Consider the following 14,521-nt stretch of genomic DNA (forward strand, 5'->3'; position numbering starts at 1 on the left):
AGCTTTTGTAGAGAAAAGAATATGTGTCATTCTCGGAGTAAGTCTTTTATCTGAACGATTGATACATAAGTGCGACACCAAGCTTTTGCGCCCGTCAGTGCAGAGATGACGTGCAATACACTCTCGCGACTGCCAGCGCCGTAGGAAGCGCAGCTCCCGCGTGCGACGCTTTCTCATTCGCCCATACGTGGAAGAGAGAAGCAGGGGAAAAAATGTCACAGGCAGCACCGTCACAGAGTAAGCTGGAGGAGCTGCATTTTCGGCACCACGCACTACGGGGTCTTCGCGTCGTCTTCCCGAGAACGACTTGAACTGCCTGCCCTGTGTCGACGGCCAGCTGCGGCTTGTCCTGCTTTATGCACAGCGGTCTGCTGAGCCCTATGTTGTCTGGTTGCAGCGACATGCGTAGCTCTGCGATTCGCTTCCTCATCAGCGGTTCGTACCTAGCGGGGAGGCACCATAACATGTGGTGAAAAGCAAAGGCAGATATCCAGACTGCATGGCGCACATGTGACATCCCTTGACCCGTGGCACGATCCGATACTGTTCATGCCCATGATGACGATGATGATGTTGGTGGTTGGTTTATTGGCATCCCCTTCGAAACGGGGAGGTGACAAATGGTCGCCTAGCGTGCTTGAGTTAACCAGGTCCAGCTACACACAGCACGCTACTGCTGTATGCAACTGCTACATGTCGGGGCACCTGGCGTAAGATAGCGCAACTGTAATGCAAAGTTTGCACGCATCGACGCTACGCAGCGCGCATGTCACACCGCGTGACAAACGGCATGATACGATGCTAATGATGATGATCATGATTTCATGGCGTTCCCCTTTGAAACAGGACTGTGACAAATAGCCACCTGGCCTGTTTGATTTAATCAGGTCTGCAGCACGTTTTATTTTTCATTCTAGCATCCTTCTATACATATTCTTAATCATCTTTTTTTTTCTCAAACCTTCTCTATCTACCTTGTGCAACTATCTATGCAACTGCTACATGGCATGTCATCTGGTATAGTAATCTGCAACTGCAATACAAAGCGTGCACGTAAGGACGCTACGCGGCGTGCATTTAACATGACGTGACAAGTAGCACGCTACGATGCTAATGAAGAAGCAGAAGATTGTGATGATCACGATGATGATGATGATGATGATGATGTTTTATTACAGTCTTCTTTGAACCAAAGTGGTGGCACTTAGCCTGCTTGATTTAATCAGGTATGCCATGCAAGCTTTCATTACAGCAATATTTATACATCTACATAATTGCCTTTTCCTTTCTCAAGACTTCTTTATCTACCCTCTACCGCTACCTAAGCAACTGCTACGTGGCGTGCGACCTGGTGCAATAATACGCAACTGCAATGCAAAGGGCGCACGCATACACGCTACGCCTCGCGCATCTCACATCACAGGACGAGTGGCACGATGCGATGCTAACGCTGTAGTTGATGATTTATTGGCGTTTCTGTTGAAACGCGGGGGTGACATAGTCACCTAGCCAACTTAGTTTATTCAGCTACACATATCTCTTTTTTTTTTCTAGCATTTCGGTATAGATCTCGTTGAACTTGTTTTTCTTCCTCAAATATTCTCTTATTACCTTGTACCCCTACCTGTGCATCTGCTACATGGCGCGCCACCTGGTGTAATAATATGCAACTTATATGCAAAGTGAGCACAAATCTATGCTACGCGGCACGAATGTCCTGTCGTGTGCCTCCTCGCACGCTAGGACGTGTTTATAGGACGCGTTGTTGTTTTTTTGTTCTTTGTACAATGTCCAGTGTTCCACTGGAGTGTTCCACAATGTACAGTGTTCTTTGTACAATGTCCCAGAAGAACACGGCATCCCTGCAATCTACAAAACACTGATCAATCGTTTCAGCGTGTGGGCACAAGCGGCAGCTGTCGACCACCGCACGAAACAGCCCCTCTCTTCTAACGAGGTTTTGACAGGAAGGGTTGCCAAATGTAATTTAAAGAAAGAAAGTTTTGATCCATGGAAGAATGATTATTCGACGGACACGCGTAAGTACATCTAGGTAATAACGTTCCAAATAAGGCGCACGGTAATGGAGAATAGAAAGCGACGCGTCTATGAGTGCAGCAGAATTTTCTTTGCGCGAGGCAGTGGATGTATAATCCATACTAAAGCGAGCCTTAAGAAAGTGAACGCCTTCAAAAACCTCCTTCAAGAAGCCCCAAGGATCAGATGGTGCATCTCTGCCAGATGACGACATAACTATTTCTGGAAGATAACTGATTAATCGAAGTTGTAAGATCTCTCTTAGAAATGGACTAATTACATCGCGAAAGAAGCATAACCGGGAGGCAAGTTCTCTAACAAAAAAGTGAACTAGACTAGTTCCCCCACTCTCAAGAGGAAAAAAAACGTTATTGCGCCGCATGGCTTCAACACGTGAGTTCCATATATAGGTAGCAAACACACGATGAAAACCTTGTGACCCTTTTTTTTTTCCCTCTTCCCCATCCCTTACGTACAGCAGCAGGCCAGATGCTCCATTATCCGGCCGACCTCTCTACATTTTCCAATCATTAAAATACTTCTTCTCTTGCAACCTAAACCGCGAGCGGTGTAATACCTGCAGGACATTCATAAGCCGAGCTGCTAGGAACACATTCCAAGCGTCAGCTCGGCTAAATATGGACAACTGCCCACCCCGCCATTTGTTAACCTTACGTTGTACTTCAGCAACTTCCGCTGACCAGTGTGGATTACTATTGCGATATTGAAACAGGGGTACACCTAAGTACTTGAAGTCTTGCTTACACTGAATACCTGTGAAGTGAGTTAGCATCGTACACCATAGACCGAACCAAAACGCTGAACTCTTCCCAAAGTTTCCTGCTGCATCAGAAGCTGAACAAAACTGTTGCGTTATGGCAAGGGAAGTCTCTACACTTTTTCTTGTCAGCACAGAAGAAGACTATGTAATCTGCATAGGCAATTACCCGGACCTGAATGGATAACAATTTGAAGCCGTGAAAGGTATGATCCTTCAGAATTCGTGCGCAAAGCGGTTCCAAGTACAAAGCGAATAACAGAAGGTACAAGGGACAACCTTGCCTTACCGATGCCTTCAGGTCGAGAGATTCCGATAGACAACTATTAACCATTAGCCTTGCTGTACCATTGTTGTGCCACTGCCGAATTTTTCGAGTGCTACTACCTTCCTACTGCCATCAGCAGCGGTCATCATATACGAGCGAATTGCATAATCTTGTCGACTCACCCAATTCATTCCGAATAGACGCATAGCTACAGTGTGTAAGATGGGCTCAGCGGTCCCGTTAATACGAAATCACGAGCGGAAAATGACCCATATGAAGACGAACCACGACATGGAACAAAACAGACAAAACGTGTGCGCAAGCCCAGCACCGAGCGGCATCCATCATCCCTAAACGAGAAGAAATGACACTGCCATGGAAACGACGCAGTGGGAACCACGGCTGTACGTAGCGTGAGACTGCATACAAGGACGCGCGAAGCCTCGTTATCCGCCCCGTTGAACAATCGTTGTATAAGTGTCGGAGGGCGTGCCAAAAAAGAAAGAAGATGAAATGAAAAGGCTTTGCCAACGCACACAGAGGAGTATAGAAGGAAAGCCGCATGGCCACTGAACAGCAAGACTAAGCCTTCATGACATTAGAGACAAAAAGAAACACGTCCATTTCTTTTCCCCTTCCCTTTGCTGGCTCCTTTATTTCCGCGTCTGGCAATGCGACAGCCCTACCGGACAATGCAGCTGCTAATGCATCCCTGCTGAGGCGGGAAAATATGACTTGCGTTGAGGAAGCCTCGGGTGAAAAGAAACACACAGAAGGCTTTGGGAAAACATTGAGCTTCGGAAGAGAAGGAATGAGTCAGATCTTCCCGAGACCGTTCTCACTGGCCACGTAGAATAAAAGAAAGAGAAAGACAGAAATGCGAATGCTGATGCGTGTCATTGTGGTGTGTTGCTGACACGTCATCACTTCTAAGTGGCCATCGCTGGAGAGACCGAGGCGAGAAGAGACGAACATGTATGCGCCGCTGCATTGCATCTGGCCTTCTTGTGTTCTAGAGCGCCTTATGCTGTTCTTCGCGATAACATATCCCCGTTTTTTTTGTTTTTGTTTTTCGCATTAGATGTACGAAGTCACGTGCAATGCTCTTTCGTTATGCTTCATAAAACAAATCGTAGGATTGGGGACGACGTCTCTGAAGTGAAGCCGCACTGCCGCCATCTTACCAAGAGAACGAGGCAACGTTAGTGAAGAGCGCCTTTCTTGCCACCTCGTGCTATCGAAGATGGTTAATTTTTGCCATACGTCTATATTTCGACGTTTTTCTTTCTGTTACTGGTTTAAGAAGGCAAGCCTAAACTCTGTTCTCAAGTTTCATGGCACATCGAGATATCAAGAAGTAGCCAAATTTCGGCCAGACACAGCGAACGTTAATTTTGCAATAAACCTATAGCACTTATAAAAGCTGACCAAAAGCAAGTGAACCGTGACCGGATTTCAGCTGCAGCGGCCCTCTTCCAAAGTAGAAACATCGGCAAACTCTGGTTTCACCTATACTGGTAAGAAACAGTGGGGGCTGCCTCTCCATCAATTTCGTTTACACCTCCTTGATCTTAAGCATGCGCTAACAAGTGAACAGAAAGAGGCACAGGCAGACACAACTCAAAAAACAACAAAATGCAAAATGATCTAAAACAACGCATTAGCAGCCGCGTATCACAGTTTGTACGTTTTTAGGGATTAAAACATTCTTCATTCAATACTCAGCCTACAAAAAGAACATTTTCGCATAAGTGCGGTGAAAAAACATCGAAGTCTTTCTAAGTGCGGACGCAGCCGCTGCAAAAACTCTCTCTAGCTTCCAAAGCGTTGCATTTGATGCGATAAACGGAGTATAGCCAATGCTGATGCTGGATATATTATTAGCGGAGGCGGCTGACCAATGAGAAAGAAATCTTATGACCAAAAAGCTTTGTGCACTCGACCCTAGCAGAAACTCCCAGTGGGAAAAAAAGGATTTGTTACGACCCAGTGCAAGATTATATCCCAGATGAAGGCAACATCCTCTTGGTAAGGACTAGTTTGTTCATCTTCAAAGTATAAGCTGAAATGACATAAGCGTACCAGGAGAAACCAAGCAAACACGCAAAACGGGACAAGCGCTCTTCCGCGGTGCGCCTTGACTTGCTTGCTCTAGTTCGATTGTGCTGTTTCAGCTTGCTTTGAAATAAAGGAAACCCTTCAAGAACGAACTCTGGTATCATTCTGCGCTTTGAATCGAGCTTGCAAGGTGATGTATCGACAGCTGCCGCTCACTTGCGAACGCAGCGGTTCGTGCTTTCATGTTGCTCTCTCGAGCGCAAATAATGCCTCTTCATACCTTGCTTGCTCTTTCTTTCTTTCTTTCTTTCTTTCTTTCTTTCTTTCTTTCTTTCTTTCTTTCTTTCTTTCTTTCTTTCTTTCTTTCTTTCTTTCTTTCTTTCTTTCTTTCTTTCTTTCTTTCAACACAATGCGTCCAGCCGGCGTCGTCTGCTTGTGTTTTCCTTTCGGCAGACTTAAGGGTTCTCGCAGCACATCAACGCTGTTTACGGGCCAAGTGGCACGCAATAAAACGGGGTTCCCGGGACTGCAGAAGTAAAACCCGCAACAAAAAAAAAACAAAGAAAGAAATAGCAGACTACAGCTACGTGCCATTGAGAAACGTCGATCGCACCTGGCGACCTGTTATTCGCCTGCAGCCAGGTGCGAGCACGCACCTAATGTTCGCAATAAAAAAGAAAGAAAGAAAGAATTGTTGCCTCCGGCGCTGCAGCCGTCGTACTTTCAGATATATCTGCGTTGTTTTTAATGCCATAACATTACAGAGCTCTTCGCGAAGGCGCTGTTGGATCTGCGCCCGCAGCCAGAGTTTTCAAAACTGTAACGACGCACGATCGATGATGTGGGGGAACATCGACGATGCTGCGCTGTCCGCCCCCTCGACAAACCCAGTGTGGTGCGGTCGTTGTATCACGGACGAATCGTCCGGGGTAGTGTTGCCCGCTCCTCGCCACGATGTAGGATATCAACGGGCCAGTTGTTATTTGAACAAATGATGGCCCAATGGAGGCGTTGTGAGAAACGAAAACCTAGAAGTTTACTTTTAGGCAATTTAAAACTTTGAAACTGCCCTGACCAAGAGAGTTCCAGTCTCGAAACCGTTGGCATCAATAAGCTTGGCAAGTATTCGTTTACCGCAATGCCTCCATTGTGCTATGAGAGAGAGATGCAAATGAGAGAAAGGCAGGGAGGTTAACCAGACTTAGAACCTCCGGTTTGCTACCCTGTACTAGGGGAAGAGAAATGGGAAGTAAAGACGGAAAGAAGAGCGTGACAAAAACAAAAGCGCGAAAAACAAATGAAAAGGAGCGGAATGGCATCATTATAGCCTTTCTAATAGGCCACAGCCGTGTAAAAAGGTCAACAACGCCTTGACCGACTTTGGATGCGACGGCAGTTCATGTCGGCATTCCAAAACTGACTTTTCTGAAAGTGGCCTGTCGTCAAGGCATGCCAACGCGGTCGCTAGTGACAGCCGGTGGGCGCTGTATCGAGGACAGTGGCAAAGTACGTGTTCGATAGTCTCCTCGCCGCCGCAGTGACTGCAAGCCGCGCTCTCGTCCATACCGGCTTGAAAGACGAAAGATCTTGTTCAAGCGACCCCAAGCCACAGTCGGCAAAGTACCGCTGCCTCGAGTCGAGAGAGTCGATATGGGGGTCGAAGTCGAAGGGATGGGTCCAGTCGGTGTACGCCATGAGTTCATATATATATATACATATATATATATATATATATATATATATATATATATATATATATATATATATATATATATATATATATATATATATATATATGTATGTATACAGAGAGAGAAAGAGAGAGAGAGAGAGAGAGAGAGAGAGAGAGAGAGAGAGAGAGAGACGAGCTCTATCATTCTGCAGCCAGCTTATCACATCAACTGAACTCAAATGATGCCTTGCGGGAGTTTGCAACGGCTACAGAATAAAAAATAGTGTACCACCCTTCCGTTCGCGCAAATTCTTTTCCATGTATCATCGCCAGTATGAATAAACATGATGTTTATTGCGAACGGAACAGGGCATGCTGTTCAACATAACGTAGTGTCGAAACACGTTCACTGCGAAGTGCCGCCTCACTGTGAAATTTCGGCGCGAACAGTAAACGATTTAAAGCAATCTCTACCTGGAAGATCCTATTTCAACAATCAATCATGAAATTTATTTTCGCCGTAAACAATGCAATGTTCCAGCGATAACGGGTCGCCGGACACAAGATCTGCAGCTTTGCTAAGCTCCATTCACCCGTAGAGCAACTGTGAGACGGCAATTCACTTGATAAAAGTTCATTTATAGAAACATGTATGTGCAGCTGTACCATGGTTTGAGTTATACAAAGAAAAGAGAGAGAGAAAGCAAGGGGAGGGAAGGCAGGGAGGTCAACCAGAACAGCATCCGGTTTGCTACCCTACATTGGGGGTGGGGGAAAGGGGAATAGAAAGGGGAAGAAAGGGAGAGAGTCAGCACTGAGTACAACTGTACGATATACATATGACAATGTACAATGTACAAGTAGACATATGAGCAGTTCAATAAACAATTATACAGGCAAGCCAAATACGTCTGTTGCAACCAATAACCAGAATGTTAACTTATTTCCTGTCTGTACTGCTCACTGCAGTTGCAAGAATATATTCAAATCTTTCTTTCCCAACGGGCGCGCGAAAAAGAAACGCAGTATGGCGGGTGATACCTGAAAGCGGAAGAAATCGTGTTTTTTGTTGAAGACTTGCAAAATTTAAAAAGTCATTCCGCTGCACCTAATTCAGCGTTCATTGTTGTGGTTTCCTAATAATTTGAGCGCGCGCATGCTTATGGTACACTCTGCACTCGCCCGTTGTGCATCATTGGGATTGGCTGCGTTTCATTTCCTTTACGGACCCAACCACCAAATCATTTAGCTATACTATAGGCACAGACCTGGCCGGCAGGAAGACGCTACGTGCAACCTATTCGGAGAAACCTGCCTCATTACTGAAAGGAAGCGGCTTCATCATTCGTTTAGGTACACGGTGAGCTATGGCCAAAGGCCAGCAGACCAAAGTAAGCAAGACGCGAAGGAATGGCCAAGCTTCCTCCCGGGTATCAATTAGCCAGCTGTAGCCATGACAACGGGAACGTAATTGAAAGGATGCTGGACACTGCTAATGCAATGGCGTTGGAGAGACGAGGCTACACCAACGTGCAGCAAGAACGCAACGAATGGACGTGGACAAGCAGAAACGGCCCAAGAGCCGTCTTACAATAGCGCTTGCATCGTTTCATCTCATTATTGTCCTATCCGTTGCGCTGCAGCACGATGAACGTACTCCGATTCGCGCAGTTCTCCGTTGTCGTGACGTTGGGCCAGTACCCCTTATTTGGTATATGCGACGGCATATACAGCTAGTAGAATAATCTAAACACTCTAAGCTTAAAGGGACAAACATAGAGCTAATGGTCCGTCTGTGTTGGTATTCTTTGGACGCTCCGTTTTTATTCATCGGGCAAAAAAGCAAGGTTGACGGCGAATACTGGAGAAAATAGAGGCCTCTATAGGTCCTCTTTCTTCAATTCTTCAAGCTCGATGCAACTACGTCAATGTGACATCACGAAGTTCGAAGTATTTCGTTGTTTTTTCTTTCGGGCAGTTACGCGTGCGCACGAAAAGTATTTAGAAATTTGCTAAATGAATGGAGTATTTACCCGCCACGGTGCATGACTGAAGTGCCTATGGTGCTCAAGTGCTGAGCACGAAAGCGCTGGCTCTATTGCGGCGGCCCCATTCCGATGAGAGCAGAAAGCAACACACACACACACACACACACACACACACACACACACACACACACACACACACACACACACACACACACACACACATTCGCAGGCAACTAGCGTCAACACGTCAGCACTGCTTCGCTCGTAAACAAACATGGCGGACGCAGAACGACACACTGCTACGCACACACCCGCAAAAAAAACCAGCAGCGCCGGCAACCATAGTTGAAGAAGACACGTGACGGGAATTCCACCGAATATCGATTGCGGTCGAGTTATATAAACTGAATGCTGCCATAAGGATAGAGCATGAGCAATGACACACGATAACGTATCGCGTTATGCCGGGGAAACTGTTGCTCCCCATTAGCCATAAGTTTATTTAAATAAACGTCTCCTAAGGGAAGATTTATTGGAACGCCTAGCTTGTGCAGAGATAATTCACATGATCACATAACAATGAACTCATTCATCTTGTTGCCAGACGTCATTACCTTATCAGGTCATTCATGCATGCCAAATCAACCATATCGTAGCATCACGTCCTCGCTAATTTCTCGATTTGTCGGTTGCTCATCTCTGGTACAGGAGTTAAAGTTTTCGATAAAGTACAGGAGTTAAAGCTTTCGATAAAGTGTCTCACAAACTGCTACTTCACAAACTACAGCTCATGAACATTGACCCCAAACTTCTTGCTTGGATTGAGTGTTTCCTTAAAAACCGTTCACAATACGTGTCAGCTAATAATCTTAACTCTCACTCAAACCCTGTCCATTCCGGCGTCCCACAAGGCTCCGTCCTCGGGCCTCTTCTTTTTCTAATCTACATCAACGACTTGCCATCTACAGTTTCCTCTCATATCCATTTATTTGCGGATGACTGCGTAATCTTCAGAGAAATAACAAGCAGTCACGATGTAACCGCTCTTCAGACTGACCTGAACGCTATTTCATTGTGGTGTAAAACATGGCTAATGGAACTTAACATCACAAAATGTAAATCTCTTCGTGTATCAAGAACTTGCAACAGTATCCCCACTTATTCCTTAGATCACGTCCTCTTAGAATCGGTAGGCTCATACAAGTACCTTGGTGTACACATCACTTCCACTCTCACTTGGTCTGCACATATCACATTCATATTTAACAATGCTAATCGTATGCTTGGTTACATCCGCCGCAACTTTTCTAAAGCGCCCTCATCCCTCAAACTGCTGTTGTACAAAACGTTAATACGCCCGAAACTAGAGTACGCCGCATCCATCTGGGACCCTCATCATGAAAACCTAATACATTCACTAGAAATGGTCCAAAATAACTCGGTTCGCTTCATTCTTTCCAACTATAACAGGACCGCTAGCATATCTTCAATGAAATCAAGCCTTAATCTACCATCCCTAGCCTCACGTCGCAAAGCGTTTCGTATCTGTCTGTTCCATAAGATGTTTCATCATCCACACCTGCGTAGCGAATTAATCCCTCCGCCACGTCACCTATCATCTCGATTAGATCATGCCTACAAGGTCGGTGTCCCATTTTGTAGAACTAACGCTTTCGTCCAGTCATTTATACCTCGTACAGCAGCAGAGTGGAATCACCTTCCCGCACTGACAGCCACCATCAAAGATTACCAGCTTTTCAAGAACGCCTTAGCTAACATTGTATAAGTAAACACACTTGTTAACTTTTGTTGCAATACTTCTCTTCCTTGTATCACATTTCCTATTTTTTTCTTGTTTTGTATGCCTGTAACCACTCCCCTCTCCAATGCCAATGGCCCTGAGGGTACACGAAATAAATAAATAAATAAATCGTTATTCAATGCGAGACTCTCTCTTTGACCAACTTAAACGGTGAAAACAATGTGCTCAGAAACGGTACCCCACCTAATGTGCATGTTATAATTAGGAACCACCGTATGGTTGTAGGGTTGTCGAGGATGCTGACTAATTTGTTATTCAATATTTTTGAAATTTCTAAATGTCGAACGGTCACAAAGGAGCATTTCAGATTCAGCACAAGGCTTTTTAGCTGCATTTTGTCTAACGCCTATGCAAAAGGCATAAACTGACATTTATGCCCACAATAATAATGAAGTGAATCGCAAATAGGACCCAACTGCACAGTGACTGCTCTGTTGAAGATCATAAATAACCACATTCACAAAGCCGTTTCAAATCAGAAAGAATACGTTTAGGAAAATATTTTCCATCCACGATGTAGCAGCAGCGCGTTCATGATCCCAGAGAACTTCCGGTCAGCCATCTTTGCCAGTCCAGTTAGCCAAGAAAAAATAAGTGTTTTGTAGCATAGTATACTGTAGGCACATATTCTTGATGTTTTCAGATATAAAATCGAACGGATCGGTTGATCGATCGATCTTTTTCACGATATTGGAAATGTTGGCAACTTGCGTTGCCGGTGGGAGACTATTACATCACACCAAGGTGAACAAGTCTTTTTCTTTTCTGTGCACATAGAGGCTGGTGTTTTTCGGCGTGCCCCGCTAAGCATATTCAAAGGTGATCGAGAATAAGAAAACGTGAGCGCGTGGTGGTTTATTCAAATGAGGACGCTTTGCACGTTTAATAAGAATCTGTTCCTACATTTCTTCGCGCGATTTAGCTTCTTGCAGGGCATTATGGCCGAACCCCACGTTACGAAATAGTGCAGCCACTCGAGCGATTGCTTCGAAAAGCAGCAACTGAGAAAAACCCTGACATCGCTTCTTCTTTTTAAATTCAAATTCAAGTCCGATGATTGATCACCTCGAGAACAGAAAGGTGGCTGCGTGAACGAACACCTTTACAAAGTTTTCGGTTGCATTGTGATCACGGTAACGACCGGCCATGGCGCTCCTAAACTAAAGGTCCATACAGTACAAACCGGAGTGTAACTGTGGAGTTTTATGCAGACATGCAAAATGCTTGACAAGAAACTGTAACAATAAGTTGCAAACGTCGTCATTCTCTGTTTTAGAGTTATAGAAATTGCAAACATGAAGCAACACCAAAGTAATCAAAATAGTAGCTTGGGCGCAAGGCAACGCTTACCAATGTTTACCATGTCTCATTATTTCCATGTCCAAAAAATTAAGTATATTCGCTCAAGCTCCTGTGGAAAAGCCAGTGGCCACATTCAACTTTCGGCATACTGTAAACACCCTTTCCGCTCATATTGGATTTCCCTTGCCCTAGTGTAAGCTAGCCAACCAGGCTCGGCTTGTGTGTAACTCTTGTGTGTAACTCTTGGATGTAGGGGTTAGGGGCCCTACAAGCACCTTATTTATTATTTGTAAATGAATTAACACATCTCTACCTTTGTCATACTGAACTACGAATGGGTTCTTCAAACAAGAAACCGCTAACGTAGCTTGCGCACATTAACATACTACTCTGCCATAACCATACAAGGTGCGGACGCGACTGCATTTTAGTCTCGCGTCTAGAAAGTGCTTTACAACTTAAAGTCAAACTCGTCCTGCTTGATCGGCACTATTAAATCGCTCGCAGCAGCGAATACGTTTGTTCTTGTGACCTTTGATGGCTTAACCCCAGCCAGACGGGAGTCTAGGCTAGTACTTATTCTAGATTGTTCCTCACCATCGGCCCATTTGTCCAACGTGCGACCTGACCCACGCATGTCGACTCTCTGGTCATTTCTTCAGCCGCCTTGAGGGCGTTAACTATTTTGGCACATCACGATAGGTCCACGTGCCAGCATCCATTGTGATTTTGCTGTGAGCCATCCTATTGGGGGTTCGAACGTCACGGATTCGGCAAATGTTTGTCTGATCAAGTTTCATCGTGCAAGGCGGAAGTTGAACGCCCAGAATACCCAAGAGGGAATATGGCACGAAAGGTAAAGGATTCACGTTTTTTTTCAGTATTCTAACTAGTTGATCGTTCATCGCCAACAAGCAAGCCGTACAGGTTTACTAAGAAAGTCCGTAAGGCTTCCCAAACATAGCCCATAACCCTTCACCTTAGTCAGTCACTTCAATTGCCGGCTTTCCCGCTGGCTGTCTAAGCGGTGTCAGACCTATCTCTCTCAACTTTTGTAAGATTTGCTATTGCAGTGACACCGCTTTCGACGGGACCCTGGTCAAAGGCAACCGCTGCAGTCATCAGCGGTGCTATATCGGCGTTTCTTTAGCTTATCCGTCAACTTCTTACCGGTTTGCCAGTTTACCGTCGCCGTGGATGGACACAGCAAGGTTGTTAGCGAAATCTACTGATGCTCTGTCCAACAACAAAGCGTTCGAAACTTTTTACGCGTTGCGGTAGTGTTCTTGCCGATAGCAAAATCATAAAATGACCGTGCGTTACCGATTGCGCCGCCACAACACTTTAGAGCAGCAATTAAATAGAATACAGCAGCTCACCGCAGTATTAGCTTTGTGAGCTTTCTGCGTCACAAGCTGTCGCTGAAGGCGTTGCGGCAGTGGCACACCTCTCCGCGTGGAACCCCGGTACTCCAAAAACGGTAATACGTTCACGGACAAGCTAAAACTACCAGTATGCTCGTTAAAATACCGCTCGACGTAGCTGCGACGACCCTGACCCGCCGTGGTTGCTCAGTGACTATAGTGCTGGGCTGCTGAGCACGAGGTCACGGGATCGAATTCCGGACACGGCGGCCGCATTTCGATGGGGACGAAATGCGAAAACACCCGTGTACTTAGATTTAGGTGCACATTAAAGAACCCCGGGTGGTCGAAATTTCCGGAGTCCCCCACTACGGCGTGCCTCATAATCAGAAGGTGGTTTTGGCATGTAAAACCCCATAATTAGCTGCGACGACCCTGTGGCGCTCGTCCTTCGAATCCCACTAGTCTTAGAGACGCCGGCCATAATGATTACTGCTGACGTCGCACGACCCAGACAGCACGCTGTCAGCCCATATCAGCTAAAAAGGCCCATACCAGCTCAAAGCACACGAAACCTGTGACGTCTTTCGGGATTGCGTCACCGCTGCCACGGCCGGGGCACGAGAGGGTTCGACAAACGTGAAGGCTATTTATGTTTCTTTGCTATTTTCTCTGCGCGCAAGTCGTTTTTTTCCCACCGACCAAGACGTTGTCAGCAAGAGAATTAACGCGCGAGCGAACGACGTTGATATGACTGAGATCGAAATCAGTTCGCTTAAAAACGCTACACCGTGGACAACCACTGCGATTTTCGGTTTTTGCTGTCCTCTTTTGACCTACCGATGAACCTTCGGAGAGCGAAACAAAGCTTTCCCGAGAGCTGCCTACTGGCCTGTATGACTACACGACTGGCGAGACAGAGACGTTCAAAGAGGCCCCAAAGGATTCATCACGTGTACTTTCCAAAAGCCCCATAAAGCACAATGCAGCTTCCTAACCTCAATAACATTAGCTGCCTTCTGACTACATGTCCAGCCTGCTAACAAACACTGACCCAGTTTCCGATGACAACTAGTGCGCAAGTTCGAGAGGAAAGCTTCCTTCGGCAAAACCCTATACAGATTAGAATCAAATAGGAATTAGCAGCGACTTCCTGGGGCGAGAAGCTGGCAGCACGTAGAAAATTGATCCAGGAAGACCAGCGCGCGGCAATCAAGTCTTAGTCAGAGCAT

Source organism: Dermacentor albipictus, chromosome 9 (genome assembly GCF_038994185.2).
Source record: "Dermacentor albipictus isolate Rhodes 1998 colony chromosome 9, USDA_Dalb.pri_finalv2, whole genome shotgun sequence".
Taxonomy (NCBI): Eukaryota; Metazoa; Arthropoda; class Arachnida; order Ixodida; family Ixodidae; genus Dermacentor; species Dermacentor albipictus.